The sequence below is a fragment of the Prionailurus bengalensis genome, chromosome E2 (assembly GCF_016509475.1).
Source record: "Prionailurus bengalensis isolate Pbe53 chromosome E2, Fcat_Pben_1.1_paternal_pri, whole genome shotgun sequence".
In the NCBI taxonomy this organism is placed as follows: domain Eukaryota; kingdom Metazoa; phylum Chordata; class Mammalia; order Carnivora; family Felidae; genus Prionailurus; species Prionailurus bengalensis.
This window is the reverse complement of record NC_057352.1, coordinates 53,887,550-53,901,838: the sequence shown is the minus strand read 5'-3', so window position 1 is coordinate 53,901,838 and position 14,289 is coordinate 53,887,550.

Below are 14,289 nucleotides of genomic sequence, written 5' to 3'. Positions count from 1 at the left end.
ACCACTGGACCTCAATCAGCCTCCTTTGCTGGTTTCCACAAGTATACCTGCTCCATGCCCCGCACCCCCCCCACAACCTCTTCTGATGGTACTTCTTCAAGGGGGATGATTTCCGGAGCTCCAGCTCCATGGAGGCCAGCACAGAGCTGGACTAGCTAGAAGGAAGTCTTTTAGGACATCTTTAGACTACTAGAAAATCTCTAAATGCGATTCAGCAGCTTAGAGGACAGGTAGAGGAAAACCTAATAGCCAGAAATCAGGGAAAGTATCCTGGAACCAGATTCAGGAGAAACTCAGGCTATTACGGAGACTGGGGAGAAGTCACTCAGTTAGGCAAAAATCAAAGTGAAGACAATTACCCAGCATCAACTCTACAAACCGGGCCAGCCAACTGGCTCTGATCTAAACTGTCTCTTTCATTTACCAGACTGAGTCTCCTCCTGGTGACCCCCACTGCCACCACTGATTCTTTTCCCTTTACTTTACCCATCACTTGGATCCCCATGACCATGGTGGAAAGGGCCATCCAGGGGACATGTGGCTTCCAGCCCCAGCACCTCTAAAGAAGGCAGGACAAGGAGCCTATCAAGCCATATGGCGTCATTCTGATATAAAGCCTAAAGTCTTAATCCTAAAAATAACAGGATGGAATGCTCCCGTCGGATCTGGACACACTGCATGTCAACTTCGATGGAACGCATTTGGTTCCTGGTTGAGTTTGCTCCTTAGTCTCTGCTCTGTTCAACCCGTGAAGCCCTCTGTAGGGTGTCTATCCCATCTCCTTCGCTGGGGACTGCTGCACATCTACTCTTATAAAATACACACACACATACACACACACACACACACACACACATCTTGGGAAGGCTGGCCATGAGTTCCCAGTTGCAGGCTCTCTCTTGCAGAGAGGAAAGCCAGCTATGCCAAACTTTGCGTAAGTTCCAAGGTGCCATTTCTTATTCCAATGCCAGGCCCTCGGTAGAGGCTTTAACAACAACATATTGATTGGTAAAGAATGAGTGAATACTTGTTTTCCAGAATCCGTGGTATTTCATCTCAGTGTAATCTGGGGGAGTGAACCAACTTGAGTTTTGGAGTTCAGCCAATCTCTGTGTAAGGGCATACATCACCACACTAGGCATGAGCATAGCACATACCTTCTCTGAACTTCAGTTTTCCCGTGTGCTCTATGGGGAAAATAACCAAACTTAAAAGCAGGTGCTTTCAGCCTGGAGTCCATGGGCCTTCAAAGAGTCCTTAAAACGTAATATAATTTTTTGGCATATTGTTTTTTTTTTTTACAAAGGAAAGAGTTTCGTATTTCATCAGATCCTTTAACTAGGTCAGTAACTTCTTTAAAAAAAAAAATAAAGAAACCACTGTGGACTTGGACTTTTTTGTGAAGATGGAGATAACATTTACAAAGTGCCGGAGAACCGAAGAACCCCTTTTCACTGCTGTACAATCACTGGCTTGCTGGAAGGAGCCTTCTGAGCTTTGTACCAGGATGTCCCAATCCTTACGTGTCTGCAGCCCTCAAGATATGCCCTTTGCCCAGCCAACTAGGTGACCGTAGGCAAATCCCTTCCTCTCTCTGGCCTCAGTTTCTTGTCTGTAACATGAGACTGTTGAACTTGGTGTTCACCCAAACCTTGCAGATGTCAACATCCTGACTCTGTGCAGATGAAAACCAACCTGATCGGCCGTGTGCTTCATTTTCCAGAGGGCTAAGGAGAGTAGCCTCTGCCTTCTACCTCCAAGAATGTCTCAGTTAGTGAATGGAAGTCAGTTTCAGTGCAAAGTAGGATTCTCACAACAGGGCGGGAGATTCAGACTGGGACCCTTGGGATCCTCCCCTGGAAAAGAGTGGTGGGCTCAAGGTAGCAAGGTTTTGCAGAAGCAAATGGGTTTTCAGAGGGGCAGAGTTCAGATGGGGGTCACAACTGCAGTGCTTGCTTCCGATCGCTCAATCAGCTGCAAAAGGAAACGGAGATAAAAATCACGTTTAGAGGACAAACCGCTGATTTGCATAAATTTAGGCAGAAAAGAACTCTCTTGGTTCTCTTCCTCCTTAGCTTGCTTCCAGGGGCTCTTAAAGGTCTCTCCTGGGGAAAACACACCTCCTATAGACCCCCAAGTCAGGGTAGACTTTCACTCTCACCCTCTAGATGGCTTCGGGAGAGAAGATGGACATCTGAAGCGCCCGTTCCCGGCCCTTGCCAGCTACCTCGAAGGCCTGATGTAAGATTCCAAGGAAAATGCCCAGAAAATGCAGTCTTCCTTGGTTAGTTCTTACATGGGTATGTCACTAGGCCGGGGAGAGTTGCTCATGAGAGGAGGCTGTGGGCAACTCCAAGGAGAGAGTTCTCCGTATGGACGCTTCCACCAAATATTTATCTGATTCCCACATTGATCCACAGGAAATTGCACTATTCCCCAAGCACAGGCTGAACTCCGTCCATGCAGCTGATAAAAAACAACATGGGTCATTTTCACCTGACTCTTCTGCTTACCAGCTCGGGGATGCTGGTCGAGCCCCAATTTTACAGAGCCTCAGCTTTCCCATCTTTAAAATGGGCGAATAATAGTACCAATTGTAAAGGACAAATACGGTTATGTGCAAAATATATCTGGCGCGCTGCCTGCCGGCCTCCGATTGATGTCGACTATTATATTAGTTACCTGTTACTACAAAAATTACCCCAGGGGCGCCTGGGTGGCGCAGTCGGTTAAGCGTCCGACTTCAGCTCAGGTCACGATCTTGCGGTCCGTGAGTTCGAGCCCCGCGTCAGGCTCTGGGCTGATGGCTCAGAGCCTGGAGCCTGGTTCCGATTCTGTGTCTCCTTCTCTCTCTGCCCCTCCCCCCTTCATGCTCTGTCTCTCTCTGTCTCAAAAATAAATAAACGTTAAAAAAAAAAATTTAGAAAAAAAAAAAAAACAAAAATTACCCCAAAACATTCCAATTCCAAGCAACATTCATGACCTCATAGTTTCTCAGGAATCCAACATGGCTTCGCTGGGTCCTCAGTTTCGCAACCTCTCAGAAGCCTATAATCGAGACGTCCGCTGGGGCTGTAGTGAGCCCAATGCACGGCGAGAGTGGGAGCCACGTCCAAGCTTACTTACCTGGCTGTTGGCAGGACTCAGTTCCTTGTGGGTTGTTGGCCAGAAGCCACGCTCAGTTCCTTGCCATGTGGACCTCTCCATAGGATAGCTCACTACATGGCAGCCGGCTTCATTAGATCAAGCAAACGAAAGAGCAAAAGAGAGTGGCAGATGGAAGTCATGGGCTTTGGCAATCCATAAGGGATAGCCAATCATTTTTTGTTATATTCTGTTCATTAAAATCTAGGCCCAGCCCTCGAGGGGAGAGAATTGCACCAAGGTGTGAATCCTAGGAGGCAGGGCTCATGGGCAGGGGGGTGCGGAGGGGAGGAATCTTTAGAAGGCTAGGTTCGAGTGGGTCGCACTTTTAAATAGGATGGTCAGAGTGAGCCTGAGAAGGTGACACCTGAGCCAACTCATGAAGAAAGTTTCGAGGAACTGTGTTCAGGCACGGGGAACAGAGAGCACCAGGACTCTTGGTCAGAGGGTACCTGCAGGAGGAACAATGCCTGCCTCCCCTGCACTGACGTCAGAGCAACTAGAATGATGGGGATTAAGCCTTAGGGAGCCGGCCCAGCCTCCCTCAGATCCCGGACCCTTTGGTGTATTTGAATTAAATAGAAATCTCAGAGCGTCTCAAGTATTTCCTAACCCCCTGATTAAGCGTAGGTAGCTCAACCACCTGTATGATAAATTAATATATTCTTGTGGCAGATGGATGCCCCCCCTGCAAAGATGTCCACGTTCTAAACCCGGAACCTGTGAATATGTCATCTTATGTGGCAAAAGGGGCTTTGCAGATTTCCTTGTCCTGGATTATCCATGTTGATCCAGTGTAACCACAAGGGTGTTCACAAGAGGGAGGCAAGAAGGGCCGAGTCAAAGATGTGACAAAGAAGCAGAGGTCAGAGTGGCCCACAGCAACAAGCCAAGGAATTCAGAGAGCCTCTAGAAGCTGAAAGAGGGAAGGAACAGATTCTCCCTGAGACCCTCCAGACTATAGCCCTGCCGACTCATTTGCTTTAGCCCCATAGACCCATTTCAACTTCCAGAACTCCTGGAACGGCTGACCTCCAAATCTGGCAGATAATAAATGTGTGTGGTTTTAAGCTGCTCAGTTTGTCGTAAGTCATTAGAGTGGCAAAAGGAAGTTAATGCACCTGCAAAATTATCTTAATAAAGATATACGTAGTGCTCACACAGCGCAGGACCCTGTTTTAGCCCTTTACAAATAACAATTCATTATTTAATCCCCATAAGAATTCCTCAAGGGAGGCGTTATCAGTATCTTCAGTTTATGGATGAGGTCCTCTAAGCACAGAGAGTTTAAGTGATCTACCCAGGGTCACACAGCTCCGAGTGGCACGGTCAGGATTTGAATTCAGGTCTTCTAGCTTCAAGGGCAATGCATTTCTTCTCTGATTGAATTTCTCACATTGGCCTTTGTGACCTCAACACGACCTCTGCCTTTCTCGAGCCTGGATGATCACTGTGGTTCTTCCCTCCAGTGGGCCCTCATCCGATGCTGGCAGACCCATGGACGGTGCTCAGAAAGGACCTCAGAAACCACTAAAGCAGCGTGGAAGCTACTGCGTGGTTTCCATTTCTGCGGGAACCACAGAGGCAAAATGGTAATCCGTCTTGGCTCTCAATTTTATAACGTAACCCGTTATTTTTTATAGAAACATAATTCACATACCATAAAATTCACCCGTTAAAAGATACATTGCGTGGTTCTTAGTATATTCACGAGGCTGAGAAGCTATCACCACTCACTAATTTCAGAAAGTTTTCGTCATCTCCAAAGAGGAATTCCGTGCCTACAAACCGTAACTCCTCATTCCCCTACCCCGAGCCCCTAGAACCACTAATCTACTTCCTTCCTGTATGGATGTGCCTCTTCTGGACCTCCAAAATGTGACTTTTTGTGTCTGGCTTCCTCCGCTCAGCGTGTTGTCAAGGCCCCTCCGTGTTGTAACACGTATCAGGGCTTCGTTCTTTTCTTTACGGCCGAAGAACGTTCCGCTGCATGGAAACAACACCAACGTGTTTACCTCTTCGCCAGTTGATCAACATTTGAGCTCTTTCCACCTTTTGGTAGTTATGAATAGTGCTGCTGTGGACATTCGTGTCATCCATTTTGTCATGCCTATGTAGACGGGATTTCCGGAAGGAGCCCAGTAGCGTCCAGAGCCCTGTTGGCAGAGTCTTGGGGGAAGATGCTGTTCTCGCAGTCACGACCCTGCAGCCAGATGCCAACACGCCCTGGGAACATTCGTCGGGATCCAAGGAATAGTGGGTCCACCCAGAGGGGTTGCAATGTTCTCTGTCCCGAAGGGGAACGGGAGAAGAATTGTTCCCACCCTGCTTCTCCCGTGCAAACTCTCTGCGCCTCAGTTTCCCCATCTGTAAATAGAAGGGCTTTATGAAATGGGGGCGATAAACTCAGAGGGGAAAGCTCCATGGTACTGAGTCCCAAGCTAATGTGCTAGTATGGCTGTTTTGTGTTGTTGTTTTTTTTATGCTAGACCCATTGAGATGCATTATATTACACTGCTTTATATAGTGCAACTTAATAGGGGTTGGATACACTGAATAGAATTGCTGTATCTTTTAAATGTAATATGATATGTAATTATTTATGACGCTTTTTGTTTTCAGCATTCATTTTGAATAGAATTATGCCATGCCTCTTAGGGTAGACTGGGGAGAAGGAAGATTATTTCGGGCCAAAAGCTGCAGGAACCAAAGGTTTTAGGTGCACGCTTTGGTCAATAACAAAGAAAAACAACGAAAAGCTGTTAAGATAATAACAAGGTGAAAAGGCTTGCTCTTCCAAATCCCTGCCTGTATCAACCCTCACTTCTGCAGTGTCTGGGGAGGCATGTGCCCCATGCCCTAACGTGAAGCCCAGAGTCCCAGAGCTGTGACCACACACACCCCCACTTGTCCAAGTGCACCCCAAAGGACATGGCACCCAGCAGCATTGCGGGGCACAGCACTACAGTAACATCCATTTCAGTAACACAGGAATAAGTGCCGTTTTCATTCCAAATACACTGGCAGGAATCGGTGAGGCAATGGCCTTTTCCTGCCCCGATGCAAGTTAAAAATACTGCCTGCTTCTTTGCTAACTCCCGTCTTAGCCCTGCACATTTAAAAATACACCCGTCAGTGGCTCTGCATTTGAAAATGTATTTTGCATCTGATAATTATGATGCATTTAAAGGGCAAAATTAGAAAGCACAAAATTAGGCTGGCAGGCTTAATTAGCCCATTCTTTTTTTTAATGGGTGGAATTTGGGCAACCGTCTGCTGGAGGGGCACAAAGACCCCTAATGGGGTTGGTGGAAATTCACCGGCTCCTCTGTCAACCCAGTCACTCAGCGAGCCGGATGGGGATTAGCTGCGCACCAAGAAATGGGAGACCCACGAAGCAGGAAGATTACACCCTCTTGTCCTCAAGAAAACGACATGAGTGTGATTACCAAGTAATCTATCAACAGATAATAGAGGGCCGCGCACATGGCTTCCCAGAGGCCTGATGTAATCACGGTGGTGACAAGGGTTTATATGTAAAGGGATGAACTCCGCAGCTTGGTGCATTCGCCAGGATGATCACCACCGTATCCGCACCTGAAGATCCGTTTCCCCCCCGAGCTCCGGTCTTGCTAAGAAATTATTGAATACCTTCCCCTGTACGCTGTAGCTGGCCACTGCTCCAGGTTCGTGAGCTATCCACGGAGGGGCACACTGGGCTGGCCAGGACGGGTTTGGAAACTTCTAAGGACCTCCCAAGCGCTGCACGCTGGATCCCCTGCAGTTTGATTCTGCGTCCCCCATAAAGCTATCTTGATGGCTGCACCGAGCTCTCTCTGCACCCAGACGGGTGGATCCATCCCCAACATGCAAAAGGGACTTTTCTTTCCTCAACTCACCGTGGCCCTTCACAAGTCGCGACAGGCCACGGGAAGCCGAGTCGAGGCGAAGTGATCCCAGGTATGAGTCATCCTGATGAATCAGACGTGTCCCTGCTTTTTTTTTTAATTCCAAGCTGTGGGTTTCTTCATAACAGAGACGGTGTTGTTCTTTTTTTTGCGGCCAGATCTAGAAGCCCTCTGTGCACTGAGAAATGGAGCTCTACTGGGCTGTGTCCATTAGACAGCACCCAGGATGGGCCGCCCCCACATCAGGCCATGTGGAATTTTCGGAAACAGTCCGTGGGGCAGGCAGCTGCACAGCTCTGGAAAGAGCCTGAGATAGGAACTTAAACCTAGACTCTTAAAGCCTGGGTGGTCTCAGGCAAGACAATTCACTACGCTGAAGTGAAACCTTGAACTTGTAGAATTGCTGTAAAAATTCATTCCGTGATGACAGAGGTTGTCGACCAGGGGTCACCGTGCCCCCCCCCCCTCCCAGGAGACATTTGGCAGTGTTTGGGGATGGATTTGACTGTCACAACAATTTCCATCTTTACCACCACCGTCTATGTGGCATGTTGGTGCTCCAGAAAAATCCGTTGAGTTGCTAACAATGAATGGGTCGAAATTCGGGCATTCGCTTTCAACGTTTTGAAATCTCTACAAAGAAAATGTGTATGACCCCAAATTACCTAGACACAAAGATGGGGGACAGATCAGGGAAACCATGCCCCTGTTCTACTTGTACTGCCAAGGTTATATATATTTTTTAACTTGTTGAACATGCCTTCATGACAATATTTGGCTATTTCTGCCCAAAGAGCCAAAACAGAAGAGAGAGAGAGAGAGGGGATGGTGGAAGGGAGGGTAGACGAGCAAGACAGAGAGACAGAATAGGTTGCTAGAAAAAGGTATAAAGCATTTCGGTTTCTAAAGTCTGGTAATTGGAATTTCCCCAGCTCTGAGCCAAATTGCTTTACCCAGAGACCAGCTGGATGACAAAATCGTACCCTCAGCCGGGTTTCTTGAGAGAAAGAGATTCGGGAGCTGCACACAAACACGCACCGTGGCAGGCCCTCAGAAGCATGAGAAGAATCAGGAAGGTGTCGGTCAGAAGCTCCTGGGACCTCTTCACTCCTTACAGAGACACCATCCCCTACTGCAAACCCATCCTCCTGTGTGCAAGACAGAAGGTCACAGAGGAGAGGACAAGTCCAGTTCTGATTGTCTGCGAGCGAGAAAGGAGAAGCCCAGCAAAACCCCACCGTGGGATAAAGACAGCCCGAGGATGCTGAAAGATTTCCACATGCCAGGTTTTTAGGGGGCTTGATTTACCATTCAAGTGAGCACAGCTGTGAGGAGGGGACGCGGCTCTGAGCCAAGAAGGGGAGAGAAGGGGAGAGCGTGAACAAGGAGGAAGGGGATTGTTTGCAGACTAGACTATTAAATTGACTTGGAAATAGTCCCCCTCATTCCTCCCTGCATAAAATAGTTGTCTATTTCAGATGGATTACCACAAACTCCCAGATAGAGCCCGTAAGTGCTGTTTATACAGTGTGCTAATTGCAGTAATGGAACCCCCCCCACCCCACCCCCAGTCATTGCTCAGCTTTGGTCCAGTTTTCCCTCATGAGCTTCCTTCCTGGAGCCCTATTTGTGGCCCTTTCTCTCAGCCCCCAACAACGAGCATAGAAGGAAATATGTAATTATTCATTTCATTGCCATTGATGCCGCCGATGCCGCTGCCCGTTGGCCCGCGGGGCTTTTTGGATAGCGGGGATGCCGTCCAAGTGGAGCAGCTCGGTCTGGAGTCAGAATGACCTTCTTCTGGGACAAGGCCTGAGGCTCCCCATCGTCAGAGTCTTGCTTACAGAGCTTCTGGGAGCTTTGGTTTGGGGTCGCGTTCCCATTGTCATGGGAACCGTTGCCTCAGTCCCCAGGGGGTCTCACTCTTCTCCTAAAACCAGCAGCAGGAATAGCAGGCTATGCTGTTCCTTTAAGCAGCTGTCCCTAGCTTGGGGAAATGCATCTATCGCTGAGTGAAAGTCAAGGCCCCCCAGACACTCAGTGTGCATGCACCGTGGCCATCAACCTCTCACACAGTTGGAACTTGCTCATTGGCGCTTCTCACTCAACATCCTTCACCCTTTATTATGCCGTTAGCTCACGAAGCTTGCATCCAGATTTTATTTTGATGCAACCCGTGTCTCCCGACCTGAGACCCTGGCTCCTGTATCCATTTCTTGCGGCCACCATTAATATTTCACCTCCAAGAAACTTAAAGTGACCCACGTTCATTCTCTTACAGTTCTGGAGGTCAGAATTCCAACATGCTTCTTACTGGGCTGAAGTCAAGTTGGGAGCAGGGCTGTATTCCTTCTGGAGGCTCCAGGGAGGAATCTGTTTCCTCGTCTTCTCCAGCTTCTAGAGGCTGCCCACATGCTCTGGCTCCCGGCCCCTTCCTTCACCGTCAAAGTCAGCAACGGTGAGTCCTGTCCTTCCCGCATTATCCTGACGCCTTCTGCTTTTGTCTTCCCTGGTGCTTTTCAGAACACCTGTGATTTCACTGGCCCTACCCTTATAATCCAGGATAATCTCCCTCTCCTAAAATCCACTGCTTGGCAACCTTAATTCCATCTGCAACCTGAACTTCTCTTTTCCATGGAGCCTAATACATTCACAGGTTCCGGGCAGTAGGATGTGGGCATTTGATGATCTGTTTCTCATCTTCTCCACTCCGCAGTTGCACGACTAATCTTTCAGGGCATCTCCTTCTGAGATAACCTTGGATCCTGGGGCACTCCGACTCAAAGATAGAATGCACGCCTACATGTATATATGCGCGCACACACACACACACACACACACACACACACCATCCATCCATCCCAGCCTCCTGGGGTCAACCAGAACTAGAATTCAAGCTCCATGAGGCAATTTGGGGTTGTATTCTAGGAGCTTAGAACAGCAACCGGTATATGGCAAGCGCTCAATAAATATTTCTGGAATCAATGAATCAGTCAACAATCAGAAGAATAAGTTCTTCAGTAGGAATGGTGTAACCGTATAATACTTGAGCCCCAGAGTCAGATATAGGGTTCAGTTCTTGCCTAGCCACTTACGAGATCCTTTCAGAGAGCCTCAGCGACCCCATCTCTAGAGTGAGAACAAAGTCACCTGCCTAACAGGACTGCCATGTGGCTGAGTAGGTCTAGCAGAAGGTCTGGAATGCCCTAGTTCTCAGGGAGCAGAAGCCAGCACGGTCTCCCTCCCCCCCCGGGAGTCACCGTCTTGGACAGGAAAACACATGTGCAGGCAAACAAGTGCCTAGAACCTCAGAGGTGCTTTTGGGGAGATGTGTTTGCGTTCATAGTTGGGAGACAAAGTAGGAAATGATCAGCTTCAACATCAAGGAGGCTACATAGATGTGTCCACCCTTGAACCGAATCTGAAACCATCAGTAAGTGGCAGAAAGATGACAGAAGGGAAGGGGCGTTCCAGGAGAGGGACCAGCACGAACAGAGGCCCAAGGGCATGGAACTGTAAGCAGGTTTATAGAAATGGAGTAAAGGGAGTTACGGGGGCACCGGGCATGGCAGGCAACAGGGCTGGCCTGGAGGAGGGATAGGTGAGCTGTGGGGGGCCAACCCCACGTGCCGTGCCAAGGGGCTTCGATGTCCAGAGATGGCCGTGGATAGGCTGGATGGGCCCCCAGTGGCGCGTGCACGCACATCGTCTCCAGCGCTGTGCCTTTTCTCTCCCATGCATTCACACAACTGACACACACATCACACACACATGCAGGGGTTTTATAAAAACTACACACACACGGGACGTGCACACCCATTGGACGTCCACGCAGTTTACCAGCTAGAATGACGCATGCATTTGGGGCCTGTGGTCGGCACGCCCACACGTCATAGTCCAGGAACCTCTCCGCACACAGAGGACACGTACTCTAACAAAGGCACGGCTGACCATGTGGCCAGATGCGCACACAGACCCCCGGGGAAGCACCTACACACTGGCCGTGCGCATGCAGGCACACGTACGGTCAGGCAATGCACACGTAGAACACGACACACACAGGCACGTGAAGAAAAGCGCACCCCCACTGTCTGTGTGTACACGCCGCAACTGACCGCACCCATCTTCTCACACGGTGACCGGTATGTCCTCGCTCAAACGCACGCCCGTACGGAACAGGCGCTCACACCATTTAGACACACACATGGGCGCGCGTGTCAGCGTGCGGATCCCTCACTGCTTTCCGGAAGGTGTCTGGGTTCCAGGGCAGGCACTTGTTCGGCCCGAGGGAAGCCGTGATCGCTCTCCAAGCCACTGCAGACCGAGCAGCTAAGAGACCTGCTTTTGGAGTTCACAGTTTATGTCCACCTCTCTCCCCGTGGGGGGGTGGGAGCGTGTCCGTGTTCCCAGCTTCTGTCTCCCGGCCGGCCCCGCCCCAGCTGAAGTCCCTGCAGCCCGTGACGGCTGGACGCCGTCCAAAAGCGTTGCTGGGTCTCTTGCAGGAGTTCCCCATGTACTACTGGCTGCCCGGCCTCCTTTCCTAACTGAGCTGGCGGGGGGCCAGGCCGCCCTGGGGGAGGGGGCAGAGCCGAGCGCTCCGTGGCTCCCTGCACGGCGAGGCCCTCATCAGCTGCTCTCCCCGGGGCCCCGTTTGGGTGATGAGCCCAGCCAGTGCTGGAGCTTGGCAGAGAGGGGTCTCGCACGACATCTGCTTGGCCTCTCTGGGGCTAGTCAAGCACAGCTCCCTCTTCTGCCCACGCTCATCGCGGAATTGGGTTCCAATGAGCTGGAACCTTGCGTTTCGCCCGAAGTTTTGACAAGCCGCTGTTTCCTGGCAGCAGCCGGGATGGAGCCGTGACCTCCATCTGGGTTAATGAGGGGAAGGGCTTCCCGCACACCTGCCACGTTGTCCCGGCTCCCTCGCCCTGCTCCAAGGAGCTAATAAACAGGGTCACGCCTCCTCCTTCTCCTCCTCCTCGGAGACCATGTCGTGCCCTCGATCGCAGCGAGCCTCAGCATATGGAGCCCCAGCCCCCTCCTCCTTGTGAGAGGAGGAGAGAACCGTGGGTACGAGTGAAGGCGAGCCCAGGGACACTGACAGTGTGAGTCAGATGTTATCCACAGCCCTCACTCCTAGCACATTTAGTTAAAATTAGTCCAAACCCGAATTCCACGGATTTTCAAAAACCCAGAGTTGTCCCCGCAGTTTACTGCGAATTCCCCCAAGAGCTATCGCCTCCTATTTCTGCCAGCTTCTGAGCTCACGTGGCTTGTCACCCTCATCCAGCTGAACAAGAAGCATGTATCTTAAAGGGATTTCTGAAAGAAAGCCACTCATCTGAAACACTCCGGGCGCAGGGCCTTTACTGAAAGGTTGATGATCCCAGGACTGGATGGGTCGCAGGGGCACACGGACGGCTTTAGGACACCACGCCGGCAGTAACCCCACGCTTCTACCCTTCCTTCTTCCTTCCTTCTCTGGAGTGACACACAAGCCTGTCCCCGGCTCCCTCGGCCTGCTCCCATTCAGGCCCAAGAAGATCGGTTCCCTCCCCGATCCCCAAACAGACCGATTTGAATATTCTTCTCTCCTAAGAGTGGGTGTCTGTTCATAAGAAATTCTCAATACAGCTGCCAAGAGAGGAAAATATTCCCCCGTGGCATTACATAATAAAGCTGTGTGTCGGGCAGAGAAATTCCTCCAACAAAGGTGAATAAACATCACAGAAGTGAGCTCCCGGAGGGAGAGCACTTTCAACATGAGGGAGATGCCTGACCGCCACCCAGCTAACGGAAGAGAGATGACGGGAAGGAGGTGTCCAGCCTGACTCTCCGTTTACCCAAGCAATGGTGAGGCCACTAAAACTCCGTCAGAAGCAGGGGCCCCTTATCGGGCCCCAGGAGAGGTCTCTCCGGCCAGGGCCTGGGTCTTTGTTCCAGGCTGACAACAGAGGTCTGACCTTCAAGCATCCACCCCCTCCCCCAAGCCACTGTGGTTTCTCCAGGCCAAGAGGGGAAGAAGGGGCAGGAGCAGGTTATAGGGCTCCACCAAAGAGCTGACTGGTGGCCATTCATACGCAGGAGGGCTTCCTTTCAACAAAGTCTGTTTGTTTCCCCCAAGAGCCCTGGGGACTCTGTGCCAAGACAGAATGACTCACTGGCTCCCAGGCCTTGCCTCCCCCTGGGAGACGCTCGGGCAGGGCTCTTCCCCCAGCAGAGCACAGGAGAGCAGCTTCCATGAGGCTCCAAGTGGATGTGGTCTCTACAGAGCGAGCTTGGTTGGAAGTGCAGCCCAGAGAAGGCTCCAGTGAGGCCTTCAGGCCTCACTGCTAGTACGGAATTCCCCATCCCTGCTTGCTGGCTTCCTTCGAGAGTTCAAATGTCATCACTTAAAATTTTTTCTTATTTATTTTTGAGAGAGAGAGAGAGAGAGAAAGCACAAGTCGGAGAGGGACAGAGAGAGAGAGGAAGAGAGAGAATCCCAAGCACAAGCTGTCAGCACAGAGCCCAACACGGGGCTTGAACCCACGAACCGTGAGGTCGTGACCTGAGCCGAAATCAAGGGTCAGGCGCTTACCCGACGGAGCCACCCAGGCGCCCCAAATATCATCACTTTAAACGGGAGTCTTCTCTCCCGTCTGTGAGCCCACGCCACTGGAGATGTCTGGGAGTCACGGCCAACCTTGGATGCAAACGTGTGGATCCTCATGCTGGATGGTTTGAAAATCGTCCTTCTTAACATTCGAGAAGCTTTCAGAAAAGCTTTGTCAATGACAGAAAAAGTTTCTCTACATCAGTCAAAATCAATTATAGACACCAGTAAGATGTTTTCATTGATGGAAAGCTGGACAAAATCCAGCCGGTTGGGCAGACTCAAGTTCAGAGTCATTGTCTTTTAAATTAAGACTATACAGTACCTGCTAGCGACCCACAGGATAGCCAGAGGGATTAAATGTGAAATAGTCACTCCCAAGAGGAGGGGATTGCTCCAGACCAAGCCATATGCATACATGCTCAGGACATTCAAACTCCATCTGACTTCATTCACCCTCGTATCCCCGTACCCAGGCCCCGGGAAGTGTTGGTCTATTTATACCCATTCTGAGAAAACTAAGGCCTGGAGAGATTAAGCTGCCCAAGTCCGCATGGTGAATGAATATCATATAACTCGACACATTAATAGGGCAATAGGATAGCAAAAGGAGGTGCTCAGGCAACCTACAGACCGAGAAATGTT